Here is a 22,635-nt window from a genome sequence, read left to right as displayed (position 1 = left end):
TCATGTTAGTAAATAAATACATTAACATCAACAAATGGAAATTATTTTAAAGCATTATCTGAATTTCTTTTTTTCTGTCGAACACAAAGCAAGATATTCTTAAAAATGTTTAGCATAAACAGCGTTTGACATTCATAGTAGGATTAAAAAATACTATGGAAGTGGGTGACGTTTTTCATTCTACAGAATATCTTTGTAAGAAAGAAACTTAAACAAGTTTAGAACAATGAAGGACATGATGAGTCTGATGATGACAGACTCACGTTTGTGTGAACTAACCCTTCAATTAAATTAATAATTTTAACATAAAATTAATTATTTGAATTGACACAATCACAGATACATTGACTCGTGATTATTACAGCTATCAAGTCAAATATTTGGTGTTTTCATGTTGTCAATTGAACTAAGCCCTCCTGGAGTTTTTTCACTTTCTCTGGATTGTTTAACTTGCATTAATTCTGAGCTCGGCTGAGTCTCAATTTTCTGCTCCATTTTCAGTGTTTAACTTGGCTACACAAAAAGGTGTTTGTTTGCATTGAAGTCAAATTGCTTGACAATGCCTCCCACGTGTAAAGTACGCGTGTGGGTTTGTTCACCGATGTAGAATGAGCTCATGCTACCGAGTGCTCTGAATGTGGGTGGCTTTCATGATTTAAAGCTAAGTACACAGACTCAAAGGCTCTTCATCGAGTCAATGCATGTGGAGAAAAAACAAGGACGTCTGAATAATTCCTCTTTTGAAAACAGACAAATATTCTCTAAAGCATGAGCCAAACCAAACAATGGTGGTACTTTTGTTGCTGCTGTTTCTATTGAACACCAAACTATGCACAAAAAGATCTTCACGTTTGTTGAGTGTTAGTTGAGTGTTTGGGATGCTCAAACTACAATTTTATCCCACTCAAATCAATTATGTTAGTTTTGTTATCATTGTGTCTTTACTTCTGCACATGAATAGCTTTTTATGTAGCAATGTAGCACTGTGTACTAATGTACAACAGTTATATTTATTGTACTTACAGAAGAGCTCTTTCAAAGCCTATTATGTAGCCATGAAACTATACAGTGTAAAATATATTTATATATATGTAAATAAGCAGTTGTCTGTATTTTGTGATTCATGTTTTTTATTTGTTTATGCTTTTATGTGCACTATGAAACTTTGATAAACTTTGATGATGTACAAAATAATTTGGAAAAAATAGTAATATATTAAATATTTAATGTATTAGAAATACGTTTATACACTACCTGACAAAAGTCTTGTCGTCTATATAAGTTTTAGAAACAACAAAATAATAACTTGACATCTAGTTGATCATTTGGTATCAGAAGTGGCTTTTATGAAAGGCAAAGGCCTCTAGATTTAGCTTATTTTACCAAAATAAAATATGATCATGCCTTGGTTTTTAATTATTTAATTAAGACAATAAGGTCTAACTTTGCTAAAACAAATGTCTTGTCACTTAACAGAAGTAATCTACAGTATAGAATATAAAGTTATGGTGCAGTGAAAAAAGAAGTAATATTGTGCATGATGCCCATGAACTTGGGCGACTGCATCCATACGTCTCTGCAATGACTCAAATAACTTAATAATAAAGTCATCTGGAATGGCAAGGAAAGCGTTCTTGCTAGACTCCAAGAGTTCATCAAGATTCTTTGGATTCATCTTCAATGTCTCCTCCTCCATCATACCCATGGCATGCTCAATAAGGTTCATGTCTAGTGACTGGGCTGGCCAACCCTGGAGCACCCTGACTAACTGATTTCTGCGAGAATCTTGGGTTCATGCGGATTTCAATAGGTCTTCTGCAGTATTTATGATGATTGGGATGCAGTTCAACAGACATTTCATTGGACAAAAATCAACTTTCTGGTAATTTTACCAAATGATCAACTAGAAGTCAAGTTATTATTTGTTGCTCTTACAACTGGGATTCACAACAAGACTTTTGTCAGGTAGTGTTTATATTATTTCTTATAAGATATATTGTTTCAAACTACTAAAATGTCAATAAAATTCGCTTTGTGAAAAGAAATCAACAACTCACAATGCAATTCATAACCATAAATAACTAGAAGACACATGTAAATCACAAAATATGGACACTGTTAATTAATATATATGTTTTACATTGTAGATAAATGGGTTATGTATATTTTTCTAAAGGCTCTTTTCTAGTTTTCTATATTTCCTGCCTGTGCTGCTGATCTCACATGGAAAAGTTATATTGAATATCAAATTAAATTTAAAAATAATCTTATTAAAATCCCTTCATATTTTAGTGACAGGTCTGGGACAGGGTAATGAAATGGAAAGCAGTGGCATGTTTTATTGTTGCATATCTTCATTGGCCTAACCTCACTCTCCGAGAAAGATAACTATCAGTCTGTTGACAGGACCATAAGAACAGAGACTAAATCACTATCCCAGATGGAAGTTTTCCAGAGGGTCATTAGAGAAATTCTAAAAAAAAATTTTCACATAACCTCTGAAGTTATCCTATTGCAAATCACCTGCTGTTTATCGACAAACTCAGAGAATTCTCTGAGAAGATCAGTTCACACAAAAATGTACATTTTGTGATTATTGACTCGCTTGTTCTTACTTGAGTGTTGAACACAAATGAAGAGTGTTCTAGAAACAGGTAGCCATTGATTTCAATTGTATTTTTCCTACTAAATGCTACTACCAATTATTATGTTCTTTAAAATAATACAAACCTAAAAACAATATATATGAAAAGAGTAAAAACAAACACTTGGAATAATTTAAGGGATAGTAAGTGGTCAGTAATTTTTCATTTAATTTCATGTTGTTTTAACAGACTCTTTAATACCAAAACAGATTTATTCACCACTGTAATATACACAAAAACATTAGCCCTGTCCAAGTCAATGAGTGGAATCACAGATGGTGAGTGACAACTGTAATTCAGTTGCAGAAAATGAGTTTTGACTGAACTGGGCTTGAGAGGATGATTACGCAGCTCAGAGGTTGTTCTCCAGGCATTGTTTTTACCTAGTTTTAAAATGTATTCAAATGGGTCTCTTGTGAACACGTGTTCAGATTTTGTCAAAATGATTATTTCCTCATATATTGTCATGCTGTACAACAAATATTAAATAACAAGCGCACATTATTTTGCTTGCTTGACAGCAGGGAAGCAAAAAAATCTTAATAATGGGCATGGGCATTAAGGCCATCGTCTAGCATGATAACCTACCTATTTGTTCACCCATATATATATATATATATATATATATATATATATATATATATATATATATATATATATATATATATTTTTTTTTTTTTTTTTTTTTTTTAACTAAATAACTTGTTTCTTGAGTGGAGATATTTTTAGAAAGGAAAGAAAAACAGCTAGTTTAAGTCAATCCAGTAAGAGTCAGTGAAGGCCAGTGCTGTTTTGAACCTTTTTGACTGTAACTAAATAAAAAAAAAAAAAAAAAAAACATTCTTGAGAACATCATCTTCACAGAACAAGTCAGTTTTTGGAATGATATACACTACGGGTCAAAAGTTTGGGGTCAGTAAAATTTTTAAATGTTTTAAAATAAACTTCTACTGCTCACCAAGACTGCATTTATTTACTCAAAAATACAGTACACATTGTAAAACTGTGAAATGTTATTGCACTATAAAATAACTATTCAAAAGCATATAGTTTATAACTTAATTTATTAATTTATTCCAAAGATTTTTTATGATAATTGATCAGCTTCATTACTCTAGTCTTCATAGTCACATGATCCTTCAGAAATAACTCTAATATTAATTATTATTATTATCATTATTATTATTATTATTATTATTATTATTATTATTATTATTGGTAATAGTAATAAAAGCAGTAATGACTGAAGTAATAGTTTCATTTGAAAGCATGCACATACAATAAGTAATAAATAAATATTTAACTATTTAACTTTTTTTTTTTAGATTTAAAAAATGCCACCAGAAAAACCTGACCACAAACTTTTGACTGCTAATGTATTTAAGTATAGCAATATAATTTTCATTTTGGCTGAAATATTCATTTAAACAAAAGTCTCCATTTCCTCTCTATTGAACCTCATTTTAGTCTAGAAGACAATATCTCATTTGTGAATTTCTTTTTAATGGGACTCCACCACTGTGACCTAACTTTGACTCAAAAATCTCATCAACACTGGCAATAAAACCACAAAATGATGCAAACATGTAAATATGCATAATGCTGTTGCATAGCTTAAGTGACTTCCTGTGGGCATGCAAACTCTTGGTATCATAAAAAAGAGAGAAATGCGAGTCATTTAACTGACAGATGAAAAACAAAAGACAGACTAAGTCGTCACCTTAGAATTATAAGGTTCGATCTGCGTTCTGAATGATTTTAAGATAATGAGCTTTAAAGTTTTTGCATTCCATATAGCAAAGAGTATGTGTGCAACATTCGTTTTTTAAATAAAAAATCTTAAATGTAAACAACTTATAAAAAAACATCCCATAATGTAAATAAGTTGTCATTTAATAAGAATATGTCATGTCATTTTGACAAAAATGTCAGATACAACCTTATAATTCTAAGGTGACGAAGTGTACTTGCTCTGGCAGGTAAGATTTAAAGGGGCAGTTCATAGAAAAAAAAAAAATAATTTTTCTTATAAGATTTGTTTCTTCTATTGAACACAATAGACGATATTTTGAAAAATGTTGGAAACCAGTAACTATTGACTATCATAGTTTTTTTTTTTCCACAATTGTTACCGATTTCTAACATTCTTTCAAATATAGATTTTTGTGTTTAACAGAAAAAAGAAACTCAAAGGTTTAAACCAATTAAAGAGCCCCTATATTATGCATTAAAAAAGTAATATTTTGATTTTGTGGGTCTGCAAGAACAGACTGATATGCTTTCAAGGTCAAAAACACTTTTATTGTCTTATAATATGCATTTTTTACCTAATTATCCCAACACTTCCCATTTGATTTGTTCAGTGATTTGTTCCCAAACTCCTTCTTAGCACAAAGCTAATCTGCACTGATTGGTGCGATGACTCAGTCTATTATGTGTGGTCAACTGCCTTCAGCGTGAGACAAAGAGAAAAGCCCACCACAGCTTATTAACAATTTTGAAGTAGTCACAGTGCAGAGTTTATGTGTGAACCCAATGCAAGAGTGCATTAAAGCAATGCAGTTAAACACCAGCATATGGCTCTATTCTTAACCATAATTAAAAACAAGGACACACATTCAGTATTAATCCACAAAGCGGTAAAAGTTGATCTATTATGAAACTTGCCCACCGCACGTGTGTAGGAACAGCTGATAGTGGCCATAGCAACGACAAACGGCAGTGGATCACGTGCTCACAAACGCATTTTAATCTGTAAACAAAGCGGCACGCGGAACATTTTCAACGTGGCTTTAGACCCAATATGTGAATATAAAGAGTTAACCAAATACAGTACAAGTGGTTACAAGTAACAAAACACAATTAAATACATCATTTCAAGCTAGAGAAAACAAGGAGGCAACCATTTTAATCGCACGCACTTACACTTGCGAAATGGAGGAAGGAACTGATCCATAAACTGTATACTGTAAAGTTCCAGTCAAAAACTGTCCCGTACGTCAATAGTCTTTCCTTTAACAAACGGCAGACGAATGCCATGTTGTAAGTGTGTAGATTGCTGAAGCACTCGTTAAAAAAAATTATGGGAATCTTTGGGTAAGGAAAATAACACTAACTTCAGAGCACCTCAGAGCACAGCGTCTACACGACTTGATTAAACAGTCTTCATCTTCGTCTTTCTATAGTGTTTGTGGGCAGGGCCGAGGGTTTCAATTTTTCTGGGTCTGTGCTCGCAACAAATGGGTGGGGCTTAAGTTCCATTTCGACGTCATGTCAACACGGCTAAAGATTTGTTACTGTGGCGATTCATTCAAACCACAATGAGTCAACTTTTTCATAAATGAATGAATAGTGTTCATGATGCACTTTCAGATTTAAGCCTGCATGGAAGGTCATTTTCAAAAAAAAACCCTAATAGGGACTCTTTAAGACAGTAAAAAGTGACTTAATTAATAAATAATTTTTTTAGGGTGAACTATTTCTTTAAGCCAACAGGCTAAGAAAAAAATTTGTTTTTCACTTTTTTCTTATGCAAGAATCATCTGTAGCTTTTGAATGCCTTCAAACAGGATTGGCATAAAACCAACCAGCAATGCCTTGTGCCCTCTCCACCTCAGCTTTGCATGAATCATAAATGCTCCAGGTTTATAGAACAGAGCCCATGTTAATCAGAAACGCTCCAAGCATCAACCAACCAAAAAAAAAAAAAATCTACTTGAATGAAGTCATGAATGAATGAAAAGATTTAAATTCTAATGCCAACTATTATCTGTCGAAGTTAAAGTAGGAGAACAAAAGAGTGGTTTGGAACTGCTCTTTCATAACAGCATGTGTGATCATCATGTCAAGAGAGTTGTTGGCTCTGAACTCTGACTGTGATCAGATCTATTTTTAGCTCTGAGTGCTGCAGGGATGAGCAATAGGCAGTTTTATTTGGGCATCTGAGTGCAACGGAATGAGCTTCACAAACTTTTGAAGGTTGAATCAGGTGAATGAGTCACTCCTATAGGTTTTGTTCATGCGATTCAATAGTTGACTGTCCCTGTGTTTTGCTTTACAGTCTAAAGAATGATGTAAAGTAATATAAATATTTAATAATTCATTTTAATATTCCAAACATGTTGCTCACATTGGTGAGAATCCAGATGGTTATATTTGCATAATTAGGTTTGAATGCATATGTGACTGATTTTAATTTTCTCGAACCAAACATACAGAACATGTTCTGTCTCACAAAAATGATAAATAATAATAATAATATAATATAATTAAAATAATAAAATAAGTAACTGTGAGAGTTAAAATAATGATGCTGCAATGCAACTAATATCCCAGGTTATTGGACTGTACATAATACATTTTTGATACTTAAGATTAAATGTGAACTAAATTTGAAATATCTAAATGTATTTACTCATTGCACTGTAAAAATGTTGCTTTCCACACTATCAATTTGTATTGGGACAACATGAAAGTCAAGTTAACTTAGTTTTTTACAAATTTAAGAGGACTGAACATAAACCAATTAAGTTGCCCCCCCCCAAAAAATCTCAAGAATTGTTTTTCAGCTAAGTTTAAATAAATTTGAACAAACAGCAAATGTCATATTTAGAGTGTCTTTAAAGCAGTTGCCATGGATATATTTCTCATTTTAATTTAGTTTAGATCAATGGTCTTAAACTCAACTAATAGTCTCTGGTAACCTTGAACACATTGATTAGTTGGATCAGCTGTGTTTGATTAGGGTTGGTGCAAAACAGTGCAGAGCTGCGGCCCTCCAGAAATCGACTTTGAGAACCATAGTTTAAATACTAACTGAAATAACTAATATAAAAATAAAAAATACATAAAAACTAAAACATTTTCATTTTCAATTAAATTGAAATGAAAACAGAATATTTATACATAATAAACAATGTTTAACATCATAATAAAAATATATATTTTTTATCATTACAAACTAAATTTCATGATTTTAAATGATACAGGTGCACTTTAAAAATTAGTTAATTGAGCATTTATCAGCATTATTAAATTATTATTATTATGCTAAAAAAAGGATAATGTAAAACTAGTCATAGACAAAGATAGTATAAATATAAAAAATAGAGAAAACAAAAAACACAATTAAACAAATTGTGCCAATATATAATGAAATACAGAAAGCTATTGCAGCATTCAAAATTCAGCCACAATTACAAGCAGTATATTATATATTATATTACATAAAGGAACACTTAAATCCATCTGACAGATAAAATGTCAGAATGACATTGGACAGATTATTATTCATATATTGTGTTTTGTGTCATATTTATGTTTATTTTTATTTACTTTTGTTGGCAAATCAGTGCAAAATGCTGCATTAACAGTCTCGTGAACAAACGTTTTTGTTTGTTGTTTACCTTAACCATAATCCTAGAGAAAAAGTTCCTCCACCCTCCGGGCTGCAACGATTAGTTTTTTTTCAGCACATTCCATTTAAAAGTCTCTGTATGGTACTGTAACAACTGCCCACATATCATTTGTCAGTCACTGAATGGCTCCCCACAAATTTGAGTTTGAGACCCCTATTTTAAACACTTTTTTTTTTTTGTTCCCCTTTTCATCCCATGTTTCCAATTAGTCTCCGTACGATTCAAGGCAAAACTGGCATTGTTTCATTTATTGCAAGGAGAAAATAAAGATTCTGAAGTAAAATAGAAATTAAATTTGTTACATTTGCTCAGATACATAAAAGAAATACGTAAAAACGTGAACTAAAACTCAGTCACTTACTATCCTTCAGCTTAGTTAATGATTTATCCAGGGTCACCACAGTGGAATGAACCACCAATTACTCTGGCATATGTTTTATGTGGGAGATAACAACTAAAACGTATATGGGTAAAAACAATGCTTAATCTGTGCTATTAGTATTTGAGCTATAGCTAGGCCCACACAGAATCTGCGCGAGCAGAAATTTGCAGATTTGTAGCCCATCATTGAGTCTATGTATTTACTTGTGTAAAGGTGTGGAAATTTATATTTTTTCAGTTTTAAAATTAATTTCACTAATATTATTGTGATAAAAAAATAGTAATGTGAAATGAATTTATGTACGATACAGTTTGTAAAGTAATATTTTCTGTCTTTTAGTAAATGTATTATATGAGACTTGCTTTGTTTACCAAATTTGCATTGTAAACATTAAATAAAAGTTAAAAATGTATAGTATTTATTTAACATATTAAATTATTAGTTATAATACTCCTTAAATAATTTCGCATAAATCTGCAGATTTTTTTTTACAAAATTCTCAGCAGAAAACAAAAAATGTTCATATACTCTTTCTGGCTCAAGCTATAGCTCAAAGTCTTGATATAATGCTTTCTATCATGCACCAAAGCTCTCTGACCCTTGATTTTACATTCTTATTTCAATCCTCTGAATCTTAAAAAGACAAAGCCCATGGCAAAACGCACACACCAGCTTCCTCGCAGTCCCACAATTCAACCAAACATCAGAAATAATTGCAGCAGTGTCAAAGCAGTGGACACAAGGTCTTTAGAGGAACAGAAGACCAAGCACATGTTAGCGTCCTTTCATGCACAGGACAGACAGAGCAAAGGCCCGCAGTGCAGCTTTAACAGCCACTGACTGAACTTACTATCTCCACTGAGTCTATGATGAGAATAACAAGATGTGATGGAGTCAGAAGCTGTCAGCTCTCTTACTGTAAGACATTTTAGAGGTGCTTTTTCCCCTTTGTGAGGTCAAAACACCCAGTCTTTCATTAGTTCCCTCAGTCTGCTGCACACTGGGACAGTTGAATCCCTGCACTGCAACTCTAGATCACCTTGATACATTTGTTTTTTCATTCTATACATCCGGTTTAAAACTAAAACATCTCATGTAAGTGACAGGTGTGAAAATGCCCTCAATGTGTTATATAATTATAATATTTTATTTACTTTTAGTGGCAGTTCATTCCACAGTTGCGACCTCTGACATAGAGACTAAGCTGAAGGAAAATGAATGAATGAATTAATTTTTAGTAGAGAATGACTACATATGGCTCTGTTGATTTAATGTAATCTGTGGATCTTAACTTTCAAATTCAAAGGCCTTCCTTCCCAAAGACATCTGCTTTTATGTGCATCAAATGTGCATTTTACACATTCAAGGTTGCTAAATTGTTCCCTAGAAATGGTTCTTTCAGAGAAATTAACTTGTGATGTTTTATTGCTGTTCATTTTCTGCAATGTTTGCTTTAATTAAAATGATGTAATGTGTTTTTGCAATATGCACAAAAATAAATTAAATACAGTTTTTCATTTATTTACTCGTCTGAACTGCGTTGATGCTACAAAGTGATTTTATTAACTTTTTTGAAATAATATTTCATATTTAAAATAATATTTCATAGTCTCAGTCTGCCATGTAAATTATAGTATAAAATCCAAGTAATGAACTGATCAGCTTTGCTATTATTATAGTATGTTCATAAATCGCTATACTTTCAAACTATTTTCAAAAGGATAAAACAGGAAAAAAACTCTGTCATCCTTTACTTATTATTTTCTTATTCCAAACCTGGGGTGCGTTTCTCAAACAATGACATAACTTATGGCTGATCTATCATAGAACGATGCATCATTTGAGAAAAAATGTAGTGAAAAGAATGTAGTCATGAGTGTTTGCCAAAACAGTAGTTGCTCTGTCACAGAACCATCATTTTAATCATGTTAGTTATAACATAATATTCATAATGACGCTCGAAACAGGGTGGACTAACAACTTTAAAGAAAAACCCCATATTTTTTTTGTGCAAATATATTGTATTTACGCACATGCATTTTAACTAAAATATTTTGGTAAACACATGCACTTGCTCTCCATATTATTAAAATATACGTAAACAGCAAATACAGTATGGGGCCTATTTGTCCTTTACAAATATTGTTAATAATATTTCATATTTTATTCTACATAAAATCACTTAGCTAACATGTAATCTAATCTCTTTATTCTAATTTACAGTAGTCTATTTACTATGAAATGAAAAAAAATCCCACTTAATATTAATAATAATTATTATTTATCATTATTAAGTAGGATATTGTTTATTTCTATATTTGAAAAGTCTACTTTTACAATTTGACACATTCAAACCACTGCAGAGATGTTCTAACCAATCAGCCCATGTCATAGGCTATACAGTACAAATACATTTCTTAAAAAATAACCTACACTCTCAGAAACAAAGGTACAGGAGCTGTCACTGGCTCAGTACCATTTCAAAAGATACATAATTGTACCCAAAGAGGTCACTGTGGTAGTTCAAAGGTGCATATTAGTGCCCAAATGTACCTAAAAAGTACCTTTGAGGTACCATTATGGACCCTTCAGGTACAATGATGTACCTTTTAAAAAGGTACCGCCCCAGTGACAGCTCCTGTACCTTTAGAATGTAGGCTACTATACTGTAAATTAAAACCATTAATGTGCTATATATTTTTGTCTTCACAAGCTTAAATATAGGTCACTTATAGCTTTCATCATAAGCCACATCGGCGTTCAAAATGGCATAAACGTGCCAAGTGCACATGCAAAGTTCAAAGTGCACTGCGAAGGGAGCGCAATTGTTAATATGAGGATCAATAAAACTGAACTCTAAAAATACTTTCAAAGCAAATTACAGGTATAGAGATGATTTTAATGATTTTTTTTAATCATTCCAAGTTTAAATGTTGGAACATTCAAAAGGAATAGGGCAAAGGGGGCATAACTGTGAATAGAACATAACCAGGGACTATGCTTCTAACTACAGCTCTAGAGGTGTAGTTGCAAGTGCAAAAGTTTGCGATGCAGTTTTCGAATGCTCGTTGGGACGATAGATTTGGGAAAAGCCAAATCAACAAACATTGATTTGTTGCTGAGAACGATGGTTTTCGGAAAAGCATCCCTGCTTGACCTTCTTACTTCTGTTAAATACAAAAGAAAAGTATTATTAAATAAGCTGAAAAGCAGTAATGTTAACAAAATATTTGCTTTTCCAAGCTTTTAGCTTTTTCAAAATATCTTATTTTTTGTTTAACAGAAAAAAAAATAAAATCACAAATAAATGTTTGGAATCATTTGAGTCTGAGCAGTGAGCAAATTTTAATTTTGAAGTGAACTATCCTTTCAAAAAAAAGAAAACACCATGACGCAATGTTTCAGTTTCTTCTTGGTTTGCCTTCACAAAGCATCTGTCTTTCACTTGATCAGAGTGCATATGTTTATGTTTAATGAATCAGGATCATGTTCATATTAATTATCCAAATGAATAGACAACACCTCTGTAGGCATACACTTTTAAAAAATGCTGGGTTCCACACAACTCCTTTATGTTATCCCAACAAAAATGTATTACATTAACTTAACTGTTACAAATGTAAGTAGATTAAACATAAAATAAGTATTTAGTTGTTTCAACTCATTTTAAATAACATGCAGTCAAAGTTATTTTTGAGTGTTCTTTCTAGCCATTGTTTTATTACTATAATCATTAATCTTTAGAGCAATAATCCAGGCTTCATATTTGTATTTGTGGTGTTTTTGAAGCTAAAAGAGCCAACTGTGTAATCTCTGCATTGTTACACTGTAAAACAATCCTGGTTGCCTTCAATTTTTAAGCTGAACCAAATTAACATTATGTTATGTTAAACTAAAACTTTAGACTTAAAAAGCTTGCATAACTTACAAAATGAAGTACATGATTAACTTAGTTTACTAAGCTACTTTTCAATCATATTTTTGACTTTGATCATATTTTTTACAGTGTAGAATACCATCAAGATAAAGCCTTGATTCCAGAAATAAAAATGAGATTAAATGAGATCAAGTCTAGAGAAAAACTGAGGGTTATAAATACTGTCCTTAATTTCAATTTCATAACCCAGAGTTGTTATTGTATATGTTTGTTAGTAGCGGATTTCTAATGCATGTCTTTAAAACACTTGTATGAATGTCCTTAATTGAAATATGATGAAGATTTAACATCAATTGACACTTTTTTTTCCATTAACGTTTTTTGAAAGTTCTTCAAAGTATGGTTCTTTGAATATTTTATTTTCCCTAATGTGCTAAAAAAAGGTTATTCTATCCATTGTGAAAACACCTTTTGATTCTTCCTGGCACCTTTATTTTTAAGTGAGAGCATCTTTCTGTTTTCAAAACATAAAAAAGAGAAATAAATGTCTAAAAGTTGAATCTAGTCTTTCTGGGATTTACCAAGATAACAGTCAGAGTCATGCTGGAATGGACAGTAAACTGTACCAGAGGGAGGAGTGATTGTGTACATCCTCCTAGCATAACAGAGCCTGAGTAATTTTACATAAGGGAGAAATGCTATTCCAACTTTCCTTGGACTGTCATTTAGGATTCTATAAGAGCCATAAACAACCATTGTCTCTAGAGAGAGAGAGCTTTATGTTCAAACTGTGCTGGATGCATTTCTCAACATTAATGATAATTAACCTTTTTTTTTTTTAAAGCAATGCCTTAAAAGGGAAACTCTGACGCAAGATTCCAGAGAGAATAATGCATGAGCACACAGCTGGATTTATAGAAGATCTTCTGGGGAATCTGGAGCTTCTCAGATTCACTTCTTTTCAGACTAATTCCTTCTGTGTGGCGTCCTCATCCAAATCTGCATTTTTTTCACAGCATGGCAGGTGGTGATTTAGTTCTGTGGTTTCTGTGACTGAAGCTCATTTACCACAGCTTTGGGCATTGGATGAGGATTGGTAGTGGCTGAGCATCAAGTGTGTGATGGACTTGAGTGTGTCCGTTGCTTTGGGCTGAAAACTCCTATGCAATTCCCATTTTCCCACAGGTCCCCGGATATTAAATGTCAGAGCAGTTCATCACAGTACGATGTCTTGGTAGGGTGGCTGCCAAAAAAACATCTACAACTGCCTGACTCACAACCACATGCACATCATTGATGAAGAAAGTTCAATGTCATCTCAGTGCTTTTTTCTAAACAATGAATGTGAATGGCATTTACAAATTTGTCAATTTCGAAATGGCTGATGTATTTGCTTATGACAACCTGTAGTACAGTATCTGATTATTCTGTTAGTACTGGATAATTTGGATCATGGCTTTTAACGCTTTGACCAAGATTTGTTATTAATATTTTTTTATTCTCATGGGAAAAACGAACAGGAAAAATAAAAAAAAGCAAAAACTGCTGAAAAGTGGACAGGCACTAATGCACACTGTATCTTTGGTTTATTTGGTCTTTATTAAACATGTAAGTTGTCAACAAAAGACAAATCACTTGACACAAAACTTTTGAAAAGTAAAATTGTGGTAGTTTTAAGTGGTAAATTTGACCCTTTTTGACCCCAGTGGGGCATTTAGGTTAATAGAGGGTTAATTCTCATTCTCATTTCTACTAATTTACTGTACATTCATACCTCTGACTCAAAGCTTTTATTTATTTAACATGAGTTACTTGACAGTAGGTGTAATTTCTGGCATGAAACTCTATGTACGCACAGGTTGAGAGGTGACCTAATCTGCTCCTGTGTCATTAACTGCATGGCGCAGGACAGTGGTCCTTAACCACCAGGCCATGGACCGGTACCGGTCTGTGGATCAATTGGTACTGGACTGCACAAGAATTCATTTATTTATTACCTGAGTCTAATCTATCTTTTTAAAAAGTCTTTTATTTTGAAAAATGCCTGTATTCTCTCGGTTACCTCATGGTCACTTGAGCGCCCAAATTTAACCCACAAGCAGCAAAATGAGTAAGAAACAGACGTCTTTGGAAAGTTTTTTGTAAAGGGTAAAAGGCCCTGTGAATGACAAGCAAACTGCCGAGGAATGGACCCACAACCCATTAGTCAAAAAATCAGGTGAATCCACCATGACTGTGCAAGAAGATCAACTGATGAAGATCGCAAATGACGGCAGCCTTTTAGGGGCCGTTCCTAGTGGAGGTGCGCAGCAAGAATTGACTGATCAGCTTCATGCGTGTATGGAATATACACATTTTGGTAGACTAATTATCACAGACAAACACAGAACACTCAAACACTGCAGTGCTTTGTAATTTATTCCTTAAATAAAACTTTTATCAGAGTGACAGCAATGTTTTGTCAGCTTGTCATCCTCTAAGAAAATGTTGGATGTGTTCATGGCAGAAATAAATTAACTCAGTTGACTATCAAATCTCAGAAGTATTCATATTATTTCAATGTTACACTTCTTAAATTCACCCTGATAAAAATTATTTAGTCATAAAACCCTTTGTAGTTTGTTGATATGAATCATCGTCTGATCAAAATTTTTACCTTGATGGATAGGTACAGTATGTTTGCAGCAAAGCTGATGGCTTATACTAGTTTTAGCTGGTTCTTAGCTGGTCATGTCAAAGGCACAAGTCGTTTCACACATATCGTTTTGAACAGGGAAAATGGAAACATTATGGATGCTATAGACTAATGATTCTCCAGAGAAGGTACTCTGTCAAGACATGCGTTCTTATGACAGTTTCTGCAGCTTCATTGTTATGACCTGTCTAGGTTTGGCAAACAAACAGGAATTTCAGTGCAGTAAATTCTTGCTTCAGCGGATATAAAATATATATCTACATAAACCTTGAAATCTCTCTTTTAAACTATGTAATCTGAATGAAATAAATAAAAAAATACAAGCTTTTCCATCTGAACTCATTACATTATTCCCACTTCTGCCCTTCAAACACAAATCAAATGATGGCAACAACTTCAATGTCCACAAACGTGTAAACAAAGAGTCATTTTAGAAGGAGATTTGCCATTAGAAATAAGTTGGAAATTAGACTAGCTTTTATTTGGAGGATAATATTGTGTTACATAAGTTGATTGATTCTTAATGTAGTTACATATAGTTTGATTGACAGGATGATCTCTGAGCCTGCTTCTTCCAGAAACAAATGTAAAGAAGATTGGCATCCTGAATTTATTCATTAGCTTGGACATCCTGATAAAATGTAGTATTTTTTGGGGTTGACAAATGTTTAGAAATAAAATTTATGAGAATGTTTTTAAATTTGATTGGTGATTCAAAATATGAAATTTAATCACACGCTTGGAAAAAGTATTGTGGAATTTGATGTTTCCCCATTCAAAGAGATAGGAATGCTCAAGAGGCATTTCAAACATGGCTGCTGAGTAAAATGGTTATGTGATGGTCTTAACAGGAAACTAGTTGCTTGGGACCAGTTTAAACCAGCTCAAACCCGCAGCCATGCTTCAAAATATACCTAACCAGCATATGCAGCTTTCTTCATAGGCAAACTAATGATGTCTAGCTCACATCTTTCTTCTCTTTCCCCAAGCTGTTTTTAAAATGCTATGGCGATGACAAATTATCCAGTGACCCTACTGAAAGCCTGAAACTGTACAGAATATGCAGCAGGAGAGACCAGCAAAAAAAAAAAAAAAAAAAAAAAAAAGAAGTGAAGACAATCAATAATGTTCATTGTACAAATCAGGGAACACTTTTTAAGATGTGTACTACACAGGTAACCTCGGTTGAGCATTTCACTCATTACAGCATCCTAACACCACTAGAACTGATGAACTGTTGTCTTCAGAGGCCGACTGAAATGAGAAACTGTATTCACTGCAGCATAATTAGGGCACTTGACTCTTGGATGCCTTACAGTGAGACAGAGAGAGACATGAACGCCAGTTAATTTGGCCTGCGGAGGGAGTTCGACGGCCTGGACGAGGATGACAGAATCACTGTCTTTACAATCTGCCTCAGGAGAGTCAGACTATTTCTCCTCCCACAGTCAGATCCTTACATAACATCAATATTCCTGCGCATGTGGGGGCTTTAAATAGTTGCAGCACAAATGCCCATTAATCTGACGGATAATTTACAAACCACATGACTGACTGCATTTCATTTTTAACACTACTTATTAGCTCATCTTTAAATATAGCTTGATATACAACACACATGCATGCACTATAAAGTGTAGGTGGTCTTAAAGCTGAAAGAGATGGAGATAAAGATGCGTTAAATGTGCCAACAATGTCTGAACTGCTTTCATGATGACATGTTTATTCCCAGCTGTCAAAGTTACCGGCTTTAGGGATAAAGATATATGCGTCCCCAGTTGTCTCCTGGTATATTGTTGAGTGTCTGTGGGCCATCAAACAGTGTCTCACTCCCCTGATGCTCTTCATAACAGACTATTTAGAGTCAAAACTTCGGCGAACACACTAACAAGCACAGGAACAATCAATTAGAATGCTAATCTTGTCCCACTATCTCTGCTTTAAAATAGATGTGATGTTATATGCAGATAATATAAGTATGTGGAAAGAGATGCTCAGCTTTAATCAAGAGGAAATCTCAGGCACTGCGCCATCCTCAGGGCAATCATACATTCATTATACCCATGAAGACATACGGCCGGATATATGGCAATCTTGGAAAAGGATGAAAATGAAATGAAGCCACAAGAGACAAAAATTACAGTAACATGAAATCAATTAATACATTTTAATTGGATTTTTACCAAAATTTGGAACTAACTATTTTAAGTAAATTGTTTCATTTTTACTTGATACAATAACTTATAACAACAGGAAATATCTTCTGATTTCACTTTTCAATTTTACCTTCATGGTCTTGCCTTTACTTCTAAACTTTTTATTCATAAACTACACTCACTGGCCACTATATTAGGTTCACCTGACTAGTATCGGCTTGAACTTAATCCTTCGTGGCATAGATTCAACAAGGTACTGGAAATATCCCTCAGAAATTTTGGTCCATATTGACATGACAGCACCATGCAGTTGCTGCAGATTTGTTAGTTGCACATCTATGATGCGACTCTTCCATTCCACCACATTCCAAAGGTGCTCTATTTAATTGAGATCTGGTGACTGTGGAGGCCATTTGAGTCAGTAAATTTATTGTCATATTCAAGAAAGCAGTCTGAGATTATGTGCGATTCATAACATGGCATGTTACCTTGCTGGAAGTAGCCATCAGAAGATGGGTACACTGTGGTTATAAGCGGATGGACAGTCAGCAACAATACTCAGGTCTGTGGCATTGACACAATGCTTAATTGGTACTAATAGGCCCAAAGTGTCCAGAAAATATACCCCACACCATTAAAACACAACCACCAGCCTGAAATGTTGATACAAGGATACATGCTTTTATGTTGTTGACGCCAAATTCTGACCCTACCACTAGAATTTCACAGAAGAAATCGAAACTCATCAGACCATGCAACTTTTTTACAGTCTTCTATTGTCCAATTTTGGTGAGCCTGTAGAATTGTTAGCTCAGTTTCCTGTTCTTAGCTGACAGGAGTGGCACCCGGTGAGGTCTTTTGCTACTGTAGCCCATCTGCCTCAAGGTTGGATGTGTTGTGCGTTCAGAGATGCTCTTCTGTATACCTCGGTTGTAACGAGTGCTCATTTGAGTTACTGTTGCCTTTCTATCAACTCGAACCAGTCTGGCCATTCTCCTCTGACCTCTAGCATCAGCAAGGCATTTGTGCCCACAGGACTGCCACTCAATGGATGTTTTCTCTTTTTCAGACCATTCTCTGTAAAGCCTCAGCATATTGCTGAAATATTCAGAAAAGCCTATCTGGCAGCACCGACAACCATGCCATGTTCAAAGTCACTTAAATCACCTACCCTCCCATTCTGATGCTTTTTTAACTGCAGAAGATCATCTTGACCATGCCTACATTAGACCATGCTGATTAGAAATTTGTGTTAACAAGCAGTTGGAAAGGTGTACCTAATAAAGTGGCCGGTGAGTGAATATCAATACTATTATATCATCTATCTGCCTGTCTGTCGGTCTGTCAAAACTTTAAACTTGAAATGTAATTGTTGAATTGCATAAAACTTTCACTTTAGCTCCAAGGTATTAGTTTTATATTTTCTGTCATATTTAATTGGATTATGACTGTAAAATTTGGTTATTCGCTGTAAAACGTAATACGTTACCTGAGTAAAAAAAAACCATTTAAAACACATTGCCTTAAAAATTATGAGATTTCTTCGATTAATAAAGCAACAAAGTATGGACACTAATAAATTTCATTTGAAAGGTTTCCTACATAAAACCACTGATAAATGATCACCAGCATTGTACACCAGAAATCTTATCAGACTTGTCTGAATTTTCTGAAAAAAAAAGAGAAATATTAAGAAGCCATTTCCTGTTCTTTGTGATGATTTTGATTACGTCACATGGCAACATTTTCACTTCTTCATTGGCTAGAAGTAAATAAATATAAAACATATTAACAAAAAGTGTAATCAACTCATGGCCAGGACAAATTACATAACTGTATATGGCTATAAGAGGCAAGACGACGTGCACTCAGACGCAAACCCACGTCAGCTTCACCCCTAGAGAGGACAAAAAAAATCGGCCCACAGCACTCATTAGGACACTGGCTTCTTAGTGAACGGTTACTGTGGACATACACAGCTGAATTACATGAACATGAATTACTGTATGTGACGATATGAACTAATGTATGACATAAGAGCGGCCTTAATGGGAAAAATTAAGTCTTCAAGAGATCGGAGTGAGGATAATTTTAGTAAGTGTCTAAAGCCTTTGCATTCTGTACTCTGAACTGTCTGTCCCTGTAAAAATTAAAAGCACATCGAAAATAAAACACCAGCTGAGAACATGAACATAAATAAATTTGACTGCATTTATAAATGAATGATTAACTGCAAGAAAACTGGTAAGATCATAATCTTGCAATAGGATTTTCATAATCCCTGAAGAAGATTACTAATGCTAAATGAGAGGTCATTCTGAGTGTGTGAATTTGAACAATATGGAAGGAAATCTACCGATGGAGCAGAAGAGAGAAAAACAAAATCCTCACTAGTCAGATTACACCTCATTCACTTTCACAGTTCAGCTAAACATCACTTCAGTAAAAAATCTAATAATAGAAAAAGAATTACAAAAATATAACTTAGATTTGTTTTGCTTGAAGCAATTCACAAACTGCAGCTAAATAGAGCGGAAAGTATCTAGTCCGGTAAGGCAGTGCAGTTAGTGATGGGTGAAGTTAAAGAAAGAGAACCTTTCACAGAAAGTAAATAAATTATTTATAGGGCATTCACCTGCTCTTGACTTCATGTTTTCTCAATATCTCTTAATTAATCAACAGCTGTGTGTCTCAGAAGGCTGATTTTCCTCATTCATAACAGACACTGAAATAACAAAGCAGCACCAAATTAACATTGTATGAAGGCCGTGGAAATTCCAGGGCTTGATTACAGGCTATTTTTATGACTGTTTATATTAAAAATTAAGATGATTAAAGTGAATAATTACAACAGATGTTTGAAGGAATTTATGAATAATACAATGCTTTTAAGCCAATCTTTTTGCTGCTGTTGTTTTTGTTGTTGTTTTTTTGAGGGGGATACAAAGGTTGAACAACAGGGTTTACAATACAAGGGTTGAAAAACAGATAAAAAACCGTTGATGTCAGCCTCCTTTGTTTATTTTTTTTACGTGTATGCAAATATTGATATTAATGATTACTTCTAAACAGGGTTTCAGCTTTCCAACTACTATATCAAACGGTTAGTATGTCTTTTTTCAGAGACATTAAGTAGGGATAGAGATCATTCTGTAAACTACTGCAGATCCATTAAAACAACTGCCTGGATGTACTTCAACCTGCTAATTACACGGCTACTTGCCACAAAACATAAACAATAAACACAAAAAATTGTTCTAAGCCATAATATTTGATTTATTATTTAATTAAATGCAAAGTGGAATGAAAAGAGTACCTGATGGAGTATACACTAACCTGCCTATTATTTAGTAACAAGATGGCACCAAACAGTAAAAAGTGCAAAGCTGACAGAAGCGAAACAAGCTGAACATATTTACTGATGGTCAATATTCAAAGTATCTGGATGAACCTTTGTTATTCAGTGGATGTTATCTCAGAATAAGATGCCTTGGAACGTCTGAACGATCAGAATCAAGTATTCGATCAGATTACATCTATTTGGTTGTTCTCCCAGAATAAAGCTCAGGAGGCTTCTGAGCAGCCTGACATTAAGTGGAGGGCTGTTTTATATGGGACTTTATTCTAGAGCTGTAGATCTTTGCCCAAACCCGAAGGAACCTGACAGAACCCGATAGGTTCGGGCGGGTTCTGGCTTAATTTGTACCATTTTAGATGGGGTTAAGCCAGGCTTGGGCTTGCACTCCAGCTTGCACGGTTAATGAACAGTCATGCAATGCATTTCAATTAGTGCAAGAAAGTTCGATCAATCGTTTGTTACAACATCAAAACCCATCCCTGCAAAAGTGAAACAAATGATGACGGAGTCAAAAACAGTGAGCTTTGTAGAGTGGGAAAACGTACAGCAAGCTGACAGGGAAAATGACACTCGCTATATTGAAACTGCTGTCATAGTAAATGAAATGGATGTTCTTGGCTGGTGGAAGATGAATCCTATTCAAACCTTGCAAAATTAGCCAGATCAATACGCATCCCGGCCAGTAGCAGCAGCAGTGAATGGGTGTTCAGAGGTGCTGGACGCACCAACAGTGAGTGCAGAACTGCTTATCCTGGTGAGTATTTTCAAATATTAATTCATTAAAAATGCATAATGTAGAGAGAATATATAGGCTAATGTTGGCATTATTCTTTTATTGTTCAGCTTCATCGTCACCTCAAGGCCAGATTGTGAAGAGAAGTGCACTAAAAAAAATTATTCAAAAATGATTCCTTGGATTTAACTAAAAAATTTCAAGTTAAGGGCTTGAATTGAATTGAATTTATTTGGGCTAAATTTAAACAAACAAATTAAGTTGAACAATACTAAATGTAATTTGTTTGTTTAAAATCACCACAAAAATTGTTTGCAACAATTTTGCAGACAGCATTTTTTTTCAATGTGGCAAATAAGATAAATTCTGCAGAGCCTTTATCTTAATTTTGTTTCGTTATTGCCAAATTTTAGGGCAATTTAAATTTAAAATTTAAACTGCCAATTTAAAGGCTAAGTGTATGTACAGTACCTAGGTCTGTTAAGAGTGCTGAGATGTTACAATGTTATAGAGGATTTATTTTATTTCTTTGTTCCAACTTTTAAGTGGCCTATGCGTTAGTTATGAATAAATTGTTAAAACACATATAAATGACTCATTCATGCGCATATGCACATTTGAATAATGTCGGGCTGTAAATGGGTTCAGGCTATTAAAAATCCAAATGTACTTGTCGGGTTCAGGCCGAATTCTCTCTAGCTCGGGCCTAACTTGACCTGATTACAGCTCTGCTTTATTCCTTCTACATTTATCCCACTTTTTACATGGCTAATTAAAACTATACGCAAAACATTGATCTGAGCTGTAATAATTTATTAACCTTTTAACTAAATATGAACCTGACAGAAACAAAATGCATCCTCTAATAACCTACTTTATTATTCAGTCAGTCTATTCACTGGCAGTTACGCTGATTTAAAGTACCTAGAAGAACATTTGTTATTAGTTTAAGCAGTTGTTATCTGTAAATAACATACATTGGAATATATAATAAATAATTATTATTAAAATATGATTGCTACATTTCTTATCTTGATGCAAGTAAAAAAGTGCACAGCGCAGATTAGTTTGCTTGTTGGTTTTCAATATAAAATGTCAATGTCTATCATTACTTGAACAATGATAATTGAACATTTACAGAATATTTTAACAATACAGTGATAATACTGATAAGTTAAAATAATTAAGTTATGATGTGAATTTCTCATTGCATTTTATCTCTATAAATGCCCTACACAGTAAACTTACAGTAACAGTATTTATTGTTCTTTGTTTGAAGAAAAAAGAAGTTTGAAATTATTGACAGCACACTGTTGGGAGCTGTGTATAGATAGAAAAAGTTCACTTTCCTTTGGTTTGCTTGGTTGGGGTC

General features: G+C 33.8%; 2 long non-coding RNA genes across 3 annotated transcripts in view; one reads left to right on the top strand and one right to left on the bottom strand.

The window, feature by feature from the left end:
- Positions 1-22,635, bottom strand: part of LOC101884827 (uncharacterized) — a 100,648-nt gene that overhangs the window by 26,805 nt on the left and 51,208 nt on the right. Inside the window, exon 4 of one of the 2 annotated variants that reach the window (XR_012385448.1) lies at positions 19,808-19,897. The exons of the other annotated variant lie outside the window; for it this stretch is intronic. This is a non-coding gene — a long non-coding RNA (uncharacterized lncRNA). The remainder of the gene's footprint in view (positions 1-19,807; positions 19,898-22,635) is intronic. 2 annotated transcript variants of the gene reach the window in all.
- LOC141376142 (uncharacterized) lies at positions 11,436-16,125 on the top strand. The gene is made up of 2 exons (XR_012385449.1): positions 11,436-15,037; positions 15,256-16,125. It is a non-coding gene; the product is annotated as an uncharacterized lncRNA (long non-coding RNA).

The sequence above is a fragment of the Danio rerio genome, chromosome 9 (assembly GCF_049306965.1).
Source record: "Danio rerio strain Tuebingen ecotype United States chromosome 9, GRCz12tu, whole genome shotgun sequence".
In the NCBI taxonomy this organism is placed as follows: Eukaryota; Metazoa; Chordata; class Actinopteri; order Cypriniformes; family Danionidae; genus Danio; species Danio rerio.
Note: the sequence above shows the minus strand (reverse complement) of the source record. Positions and strands in the feature narration are given on the sequence as shown.